Genomic DNA, 10427 nt, shown 5'->3' with positions numbered 1-10427 from the left:
GAAATCAAATTAAAGCTTAATGAGCCTATTTTTATATAACAGAATCAGAGCAAGCAAAGGAATTCTATATTCTGAGATATTTAAGTTTTTATGAGACTAGTTCAGAATGATTACATGATCCCCTGTTCTAACTTTGAAAAATCATTAAAAATTGTACAAAAAATAGTTATGGGATATAATTTATATGTTTGAATTCCTTAATGAGTCTCATTGCAAATAAAATAAACGATAACATTATATGAGTTCTGTAAAAAGAGAAAATTTATTTATAGTGAAGAATGGTCAGGGCAGTTGAGCAGTGAAACAGAATTTGCTAGACCAACAATTCTGAAAATTTTATGGTAAAAATTACTTGAATCTAGTTTCAAGGAAAATTTACGGTTTGTAATTAGCTCCAGAAATAAATAATTTAGCTGCTGGTACTCTACTAGACAGCTTATTTTGAACCTGTTTATAATTGTAATAGTGAAAATATGTGTGTTTGTGATGGTAATATTCCGGGAACATATTGTGACTTTGTTTAATGTATGATAATGTATTTTTTATTAATATTTACATATTTACTTACTAAGCTATAATGCTTACTCCCTTCCTTTCCTTTTTCCTATAGTGTCGCAGATGTTAGCTCGAGTAGGAGGTCGCCGGAGGTTAAATCACACTATTAAACTATTGATCGATATATAAATGTTTTAAAGCATGATATGGGCCTTGTAAGTTTTTTTTAAGGGACAGCTTGAATATGTTTGAAAAGTTTAAAATTTAATGAAATTTTATGTCTCGATTTTAAATGATTACAAGTACTCAAGTCCGGTAATACCTCGTACCCTGTTCTGGCGTCGAATACGGGTAAGGGATGTTACATTGTTAGACTCCATGGAGTACCTATATCGATTGTATCAGATAGAGATCCGAGGTTTACATCACGGTTTGGAAAAAGTTACAAGAAGCTTTGGGTATGAAGCTGAATTTTAGCACTGTTTTTCATCTACAGATTGATGGTTAGTCTGAGCAAGTAATTCAGATCTTGGAAGACATGCTCCGATGCTGTGTATTAGAATTCCAAGGTAGTTGGGAAAAGTACCTATCGCTAATGGATTTTGCTTATAACAACAGTTATCAATCGAGTTTGAAAATGGTGCCTTATGAAGCACTGTACAGACGTAAATATCAAACACCTTTGTGCTGGACCGAACTAAGAGAAAATCAAATTCATGGAGTTGATCTAGTCAAAGAAACTAAAGAGAAAGTGAAGGTGATTCATGATTGTTTAAAAGCCACTTCAGATAGACAGAAATCCTACAAGGATTTAAAACGAAAGGAAATTAAGTATCAAGTCAGTGATAAAGTAATTTTGAAAGGGTCTCCATGGAAAAAAAGTTTTGAGATTTGGCAAGAAGGGCAAGTTGAGTCCTCGCTTTATAAGGCCGTATGAGATCACCAAGAGAATAGGGCCAGATGCCTATCGGTTGGCTTTACCATCGGGGTTGGAAAAGATTCACGATGTATTTCATGTGTCTATGTTGCGCCGATATAGATCAGATCCTTCACATGTAATTTCACTGAAAAAGGTCGAGATCTGACCAGATATGACTTATGGTGAAGAACCGCTTAAGATTTTGGCTCGAGAAGTCAAATAGTTAAGAAACAAAAGCATTGCCTTGGTGAAACTGCTATGGGAAAGACATGGGGTTGAAGAGGCTACTTTGGGAGCCCGAGGAAGCCATGAGAAAACAATACCCAAACCTTTTCATCAATAAGATTTTCGGGGACGAGAATCCTTAAAGCGGGGAGAGTTGTAAAATCCTGAATTAAGGTCTAGTCGAAACAGTAGTTTTGAGACCACAAACTCGAAATAGAAATAATAATTTTATGATTATTTGATGGTCCATGATATGATTGCATGCTCGTGTGAAATTTTCATGAATAAATTGTATGCCTAAGATGTCCAATTTAACTTTAGGGACTAAATTAAATAAGTTGCAAAACTTGTGTTCTAGAAGCTTTAAGCATGAAATTTCATTGGATTATTAATTAGAGGTCCTTAAATAGCAATTTGACCAATTTCCACATTTTTGGACAAAAATGGGCATGCATGGCTAAATTTGAAAGAAAGGCAAAATAGGCATTTTTGTCATTTGGTAAATAAAAGAATAAAAAGGGAAAATGAAGTGAAAATCTTGTCCATCTTCTTCAAGCCATAGCCGAATTTTACAAAAGATCCATAGCTAGGGTTTTCAACTTTTCAAGCTTGATTGTAAGTGCTCCCTAGCCCCGTTTTTTATGTTCTTTGCATTTTTTAAGTCCTTAAAGCATAATCTATCCATTTCTAGCCATATTTTGAAGTAGGGGTCATGTATGAAATTTGACCCATGTGAGACATGGTTGTATTTTGATGTTTAATGGAGGAATACGAGTACTTGATGTGTGATAAACATCTTTTGCTAAGTGATTTTTAGTGAAAACACCTAAAAGGGACTTGTTTGTAAAAGGTGCAGAATGGGTAGTGAATATGTGAAATAAAAGAAAATGGGCTTCTATGAGTTAGTATATGATTCGGCTAGGCTTGGGTAACCATGAAATTTCATGCATTTCACTTTACGAGCATAGGGACTAAAGTGTAAAAATGTACAAAGTTAGGGGTAAAAAGGTAATTTTACCATAAAGTAATTTTTTTTGGCTGAAATTGATGAATGTGATATATTAATAAATTAAATTGCTTATATAGACTTGGAAAGAACAATCCTGGAAGTAGATCGTGGAAAACAAAAGGTTTTGGAATAGTCAAAATTCAAAACCAAAACACCATCAGGTAAATTCGTGTAACTTAATTGAATATGTAAATATGTTGATTATAATTGTTGTGTGGAATTGAATGTGAATGTAAGAATATTGAATTATGTAAAATTATTCAAGGGTTAAGAATTGATTGAAAAGGGATCTTTAATCCGTTTGAATTTTTAAATTCCGATGGTTAGGATATTTCTTATATGAAATGGAATCCTGCATGTGTTGCAGAAATGATTTAGCCCGGACGGGTAATCCCGAAATGAGCCTATCAAATATATGTTTCAATTAGGATTTAGCCTGGACTGGTAATCCTAATTGACTGGATTTAGCCTGGACTGGAAATCCTAATCGATTGAATTTAGCCTGGACTAGTAATCCAGATTTGACTTTGTAGGGAATTCTTTGTCATATAAAGGATTTAGCCTAGACTGGTAATCTAACAAAGCCCTTAAAGAATATGGTATAGCCAGAATTTAGTCTGGACTAGTAATTCTGCTGTAGGATATATGGCTTGAGAATGTACTAAGAAGGTACTACTAGATATGAATTGACGGATGAAATATCCATCGGGAATTTAGTAATTCAATGGATGAAATATATATATAAGACTTAAGAAACATGAAATAGAATGCGTACACGATATGATGATCTCATCTATGCATCTTGTAATATTTGAGACTAACTTATTGATTGAGTGGATGTGTTTAGGGAAAATTATCTAGAATGGTTGGAATGTATGGCTTATTGAGATTATGTGTTTAAAATGACCGATAAGTTTACTTTCCATTATACGAACTTACTAAGCATGTAATACTTACCCCGTTTCATTTTCCCCTGTCTTTTAGTGCCTGCAGATTCGTGAAGGTTGGAGGACAATTGGAGCTTTGATCACACTATCAACAGTCTCGTTTTGGGCATAAAAGGAATATTCATTTTGATATAATGGCATGTATAGGTAATTTATCTTTTGTCATATGTGTCATTTAATTTGGCCAAGTGTGATGGCTTTTGATGATGGATAATTCATTTTGTATATAGCCATGTGATGTGGCTAATATGTGATTATTAGGTTGTAACTCTAATTAATTATGCATGTATGAAGTGAGTTACACTCATGATATGCTTGATGGATACTTGTGCTGACTAGAGTGATGAGTGTCATTCATGTTTAGAGAAAGAAGTATAATCAATAGGTGTGGCCACAATCTTGATAAAATGGTATAAATGAGAAGTAGGTTACTGCTAAAGATTTGCTATGGAATTTGTGTGGTATGACTTAAGCCACTTGCTAAATTGGATATGTACTAAGTGAACTCTATATGGTCATATATTAACTACATTTTGAATGAAAAAATCATGCCATGTTGTAAGCCTTTAAAACTATGATTGATCATGTTCTAATGAGGGTGGCAATTGGCTTGGAAAACAACCACAAAATTGTACATACGGGTAGACACACGGGCATGTGTCTAGGCCGTGTGTGACACACGGTCTGCCCTATGGGCATGTCATTCGGCCGTGTGTCCCTTGGACCCTAGTTTTACAAGTTAGAATGCCCATTAGTAAACACACGGGCTAAGACACGGGCGTGTGTCTTGGCCTGTGAGAGACACGGCCTATCCACATGGGCGTGTACTCTGGTCGTGTGAAGTCTGCACCATTCTATGAAAAATCATTAATTTTTTAATTGACCACACGGTCTGGCCACACGGGCGTGTGATGCGCCCGTGTTACCCCTGTTTTGGCACTGACATCATTGTAACACCACAAACCCGGCCTAGACGTTATGACCGGATCTGATGCGCCACATCGAAGCGTTCAAAATATTCCGTATTACTTAGTTTGGAAAAACTTAGTTGGTGTTGTAAAAGACACTTTTAAAAGTAGGTTAAAGTGGATGGAAGCTGTGCACCAGGTAGGAAACCAGGAAGAAGAGGAGGTGAGTCTGTCGGACTGCTTAAGTACCAAGCTCCCTTCTAATCCAATCCTAGACATGCACACCGCCATTGCCACACTCTAACATCTCGTATAATTTTGAGAAAACCGTTTGGTTATGTCCATCTTAAGAAAGTGATTAAGGATGAAAATGTTTGCTTAGCGAAAGTCTTACTCGTATTCGTGTTATTTTGAAATCACTTAATGTTTTTGAAAACGCGTCCTAGAGCTAATCCATTTCGTTAGTTATCATAGTCCAGTTTTATCATACTAGAATTAAATAATAAAGAAACAACCCAAACCATAAAATAATTAGCGGCCTTATTACAAAAAAAAAACCCAAAACCATAAACGAAAAATATGGAAAATCCAGTTCACCAGAAGAAAACGAATTTGCAGAAAACGTGTGGCCACTCCGAATCCCGCCCAGCTCCAAGTCCACCAACTAGGGCTCACCTGCAAGGATGGAAGAGGAAGGGGTGAGTTTGGGAAACTCAGTGATACAGAAACCCATCCAAAGCCCAAATCAGCTCGAGCCCATTGGGCCTAAGCCCTATTCAGATAACAGTACACAGTGGACCGAAGCCCTTTTCAAAATACAGTAGCAAGGCCTTAGCCCCTTTTTAACATAATAGTGTGGCCCATAGGCCCAGTACAGTAACATAAGTAACAATAGTAGTAATGCATGCAAACCCATCTGGGGAGACTACTCAACCCACCAACCGCTACACTGCCCCGTACCAGCCCTACACTCCATGTGGGGAATATCTCAACCCACCCAGCCTTACACTCCACAGTTGCAGCAACGCTGCTCAAATATCAGTGAGTAGAGGCAAAGCCTCCAGTACGTGGATAAACCACTTTCAATACTTCCTCCATCAATACCCCAATCCCATGCAACAGATATTAATAAAAGCATATCATGCAAAATACAGCATCAATCAGTCATGTAGTTTAGCCAATTTAAACCCTAGGGGTATTTCGGTAATTATGCTCTTTAGGGGTAGTTTCGTAACTTACGCAACTACACAAGCTACTTCAGTAATTTTTAGCAGTTTTATGCAATTTGGTTCCACCATCTAACTAACAGGCTAATTTGCCCATATCTTACCCATATTGGTCCGTAAGCCCATTGGGCCCAGTTTTGGCCCATCTGGCCCCTTTTTCCGAAGTACGCTAAAATGTCACACGAACTTACTTACCACTTTGCGGTGCTAGATCTAACAATTACTCTATGTCTTGAGAGCATTCACATACTCACAAGCCTATGAAATACCGAAATTTTGGCATTTCGGCTTTTGCCGAATTGAACTAAGGAAGGGTGTTCGGTACACACCTGATTCGCGACGACTGCTACTGAGATCTCTTCCGATGTCCTACAATTGATTAGCACAGTTCTTATTTACAAACCACAATCACTAAACCCACAACCTACTTATCCATGACCGAACCATGTCCCTAAAAGCCTTTGAAACCTTACCTTTTTGCCAAAATCGATAGCTAGCTCCGAATCCGATTGCTCCAACAACCCACGCCTTCAATCCAACACTTAAGAAGACACTAATCATTGACAGAAAACGTCAGTTAAAAACCCTTAGAGCCACATGCCCAAATCGACAGCCTATCTAGATTTTAGGGACTTTGGCTTTTCCTAACTTTGTAAAATATGACCAGATCTGAGATGATGAACACTTACCCCTTACTCCTTGTTGATCTCCACGCAATTTGGTGCAGAATTATCTTTCAAACGACGGTAGAACTCGACTCCCGGAGTTTTGAAGTTTCGGCTATAAGCCCCCAAATCTATGGTACTTTCGGCTTTTGGGTGGTGAAGGGGATGACGATGTGAGACTATGACCTTGAAGTAGAATTTCCGTCAGGTATCTAGGATTAAGAAAAGATAATCGCAGATTTAATAAAAACAAAGAACATAGAAGGACCTCGCTTTGAAGAAATCGGCACAAGCAGTGATCACAGGATTTCGACTTTTATGGATTCGGCAAAAGTATTGATGAACAGCAGAATTGATGAATGGTTTTGAAGAAGAAAAATAGAAAAAGAAGAATAAGGGAGGTGGTAGTTTCGGCTAGAGAGAAAAAAGAGAGAAAAGAAAACCTTGTGATGTCTGAGCAGAAGAGAACGGCACCACTCAATACCCTAGGTGCCGAAATACTAACCTCAAAACCCCTTGCCGATTTTTCCCTCTTCAATTCCCAAAATTCGGCCAACTCTTAGCCTCTCTCCTAATCCCTTAAATCTCTCCCCTTATCTCTCCTTAATCCAAGCGTTTAGACTGATTCAAACTCTCCTCTAGCAGAATCCACCTGGACTCCAACACTTACCCCTCCAGCACTTAAAAATAAATGCATCTATTTGTCAACACTGGGAATCGATCCCATGCCTTCCCCAATGCTCCACACGCCACCTTTTTAGGAGCCTAGTGGCGTCACCCTGGCCACTTTACCAAGGCTCTTTTTGTGATACAATTTGCCCATCACTCCACTTAAGGGCCATTTAGCCAGAACCCCTAACCTTTTAAGTCCAAAATTCAAAAATTCAACCGGGTTTAGGCCAACACATGAGCCTTCTATAAGCCCATTTACCTACTCAAAATATTAATTCCACATCCAAATACAAAATTTTAAAATCTTTACAAAATATTGAAAACCGTGAATAAATCCGAAAATCAGGATGTTACAACTCTACCCTCCTTAAAGAAATTTCGACCTCGAAATTTTACCTTATTAGAACAGTTGAGGGTACTGTTGACGCATAGCCTCCTCAGTCTCCCAAGTAGCTTCTTCCTTGCCATGGTTCCTCCAAAGTACTTTCACTAGTGGAACTGATTTCCTTCTCAACACCTTGACGTCACGATCAAGTATTTGCACAGGTTCCTCTTCGAAAGTTAAATCTGACTGTACCTCGATTTCTGCAACTGGTATGATATGAGTTGGGTCAGATCGATACCGCCTCAGCATGGATACATGAAAAACGTCGTGGATACGATGCAGTTCTAGTGGTAACTCTAGCGATAAGCCACTGGTCCAACCCGCTTAACAATTCGGTAAGGCCCAATAAACCGTGGGCTCAACTTATCCTTCTTACCAAATCTCAAAATTTTCTTCCAAGGGGAAACCTTCAAGAAAACCATATCCCCAACAGCGAACTCAATCTCCTTGTGCTTCAGATCCGTATACGACTTTTGTCTATCCGATGCCTCCTTTAACCGATCCCTTATCAGCCTAACCTTGCTTTCAGTGTCTGCCACCAATTCCGGTCCAAGCACTCGTCGTTCACCCAACTCTATCCAACACGTCGGCGTACGACATCTTCGCCCATAAAGCGCTTCATATGGTGCCATCTGAATACTTGCTTGATAGCTGTTATTGTAGGTAAACTCTGCCAATGGTAAGTAGTCCTCCCAACTTCCACGAAAATCAATGATACAACCTCTCAACATATCCTCCAGAACCTGAATAACCCTTTCTGACTGTCCATCTGTCTGTGGGTGAAAAGCGGTGCTAAAATCCAATCGTGTACCCAACGTTTCCTGCAACTTCCGCCAAAACCAAGACGTAAACCTAGGGTCTCAATCAGAAATTATCGACACTGGCACCCCATGCAGTCGCACTACTTCCGCCACATATAACTTGGCCAACTTTTGCAGTGAGTAGTCGGTACGAACAGGTATGAAATGAGCAGATTTTGTTAACCTATCCACAACCACCCACACCGAATCTTTCTTGGTGGGTGTCAAAGGTAACCCACTCACAAAGTCCATTGTTAGTCTTTCCCACTTCCATAACGGAATTTTCATAGGTTGCAATGATCCCGAAGGCAATTGGTGCTCAGCCTTAACCTGCTGGCACGTCAAACATTTCCCAACAAATTCAGTCACCTCTCGTTTTAATCCGGGCCACCAGTACATCTCTCGCAAGTCTCGATATAACTTATTCCCTCCAGGATACATGGCACAGAGTCCACCATGAGCCTCTTTCAGAATTAACTGCCACAATTCAAGGTCCTTCGGAATACAAACCCTTCCACGAAAGCACAGAACTCCCTCAGAGTTCAACCCAAAATCCTCGTTCTCACCATTCTTAACTTGCTGGAACCGAAGAGCTAATGAATCGTCCTTCAACTATTTTTCCCTAACCTGCTCAGTCCAAGTAGGCCTTACTTGCAGTTTTGCCAACAAGCCTCCATCGTCGTACAGACTTAAACGTGCGAATAAGGCTCTCAAGTCAGTAACAACCCTTCGACTCAACGCATCCGCCACCACATTAGCTTTTCCTGGGTGGTACTCTATCGAACAGTCGTAGTCTTTAAGCAATTCCACCCATCTTCGTTGCCTAAGGTTCAACTCCTTCTGAGTCAGCAAATACTTTAGGCTCTTATGATCTGTATATATAATGCACTTCTCCCCATATAAGTAGTGTCTCCAAATTTTTAACGCAAAAATCACTATTGCTAGCTCCAAATCATGCGTAGGGTAATTCACCTCATGAGCCTTAAGCTGTCGCGATGCATAAGCGACCACCTTGCCCTCTTGCATCAGTACGCAACCTAACCCCACATACGACGCATCGCTGTATACAGTAAAGTCCTTCCCAGACACCGGTTGAATCAATACTGGCGCTTCGGTCAATACCTTTTTCAACCGATCAAAAGCTTTTTGCTGTATCTCGGTCCAGAAAAATGGTACTCCTTTCCTTATGAGTTTTGTCAAGGGTGCCGCCATCACCGAGAAACCTTCCACAAACCTTCTGTAGTAACCTGCCAACCCTAGGAAACTCCGAATTTCCGATACTGACCTAGGTGGCTTCCATTCCAGAATCGCTTCAATTTTACGAGGATCCACCTTAATCCCCTCGGCAGAGACCACATGCCCTAGGAAGGTTACCTCCTTCAACCAGAATTCACACTTGCTGAATTTCGCATAGAGCTTCTTTTCCCTTAACACTTGCAACACAATACGGAAATGCTCATCGTGCTTCGCCTCCGTTTCAGAGTATACCAGGATATCGTCGATAAAGACGACTACGAACCGATCCAAGTAAGGTTGGAATACTCGATTCATCAGATCCATAAAAGCTGCAGGTACGCTCGTCAGCCCAAACGGCATGACCACAAACTCATAATGTCCATATCGAGTTCGAAATGCTGTTTTATGAATATCCCCTTCTTTTACCCTTAGCTGATGGTATCCAGAACGAAGATCGATTTTGGAGAATACCGAAGCTCCCCTCAGTTGATCGAACAGATCGTCAATCCTTGGTAGTGGATACTTATTCTTAATCGTCAGTTTGTTCAACTAGCGATAATTGATGCACATGCGCATCGTTCCGTCCTTTTTCTTCACAAACAAGATCGGTGCTCCCCAAGGAGACACACTAGGCCTAATGAAGCCTCTATCTAACAACTCTTGAATTTGAGCCTTCTGTTCCACTAACTCCTTCGGTGCCATCCTATAGGGTGCAATAGATACTGGAGCTGTTCCAGGCAACAAATCGATTCCAAACTCAACTTCCCGATTCGGAGGTAATCCAGGAAGCTCTTCCGGAAAAGCATCCCGGAATTCCCTAACAGTTCTGATGGTCTCCACGGTCAGATCCTCCGTTTCAGCTTGTCTTACCAAAGCCAGATATGCCTCGTATCCCTTGCGCATCAGTTTCTCAGCCCTCAATGCCGATACTACATTGGAT

The sequence above is a fragment of the Gossypium hirsutum genome, chromosome A09 (genome assembly GCF_007990345.1).
Source record: "Gossypium hirsutum isolate 1008001.06 chromosome A09, Gossypium_hirsutum_v2.1, whole genome shotgun sequence".
Lineage (NCBI taxonomy): Eukaryota > Viridiplantae > Streptophyta > Magnoliopsida > Malvales > Malvaceae > Gossypium > Gossypium hirsutum.
This window is presented reverse-complemented; position numbering follows the sequence as displayed.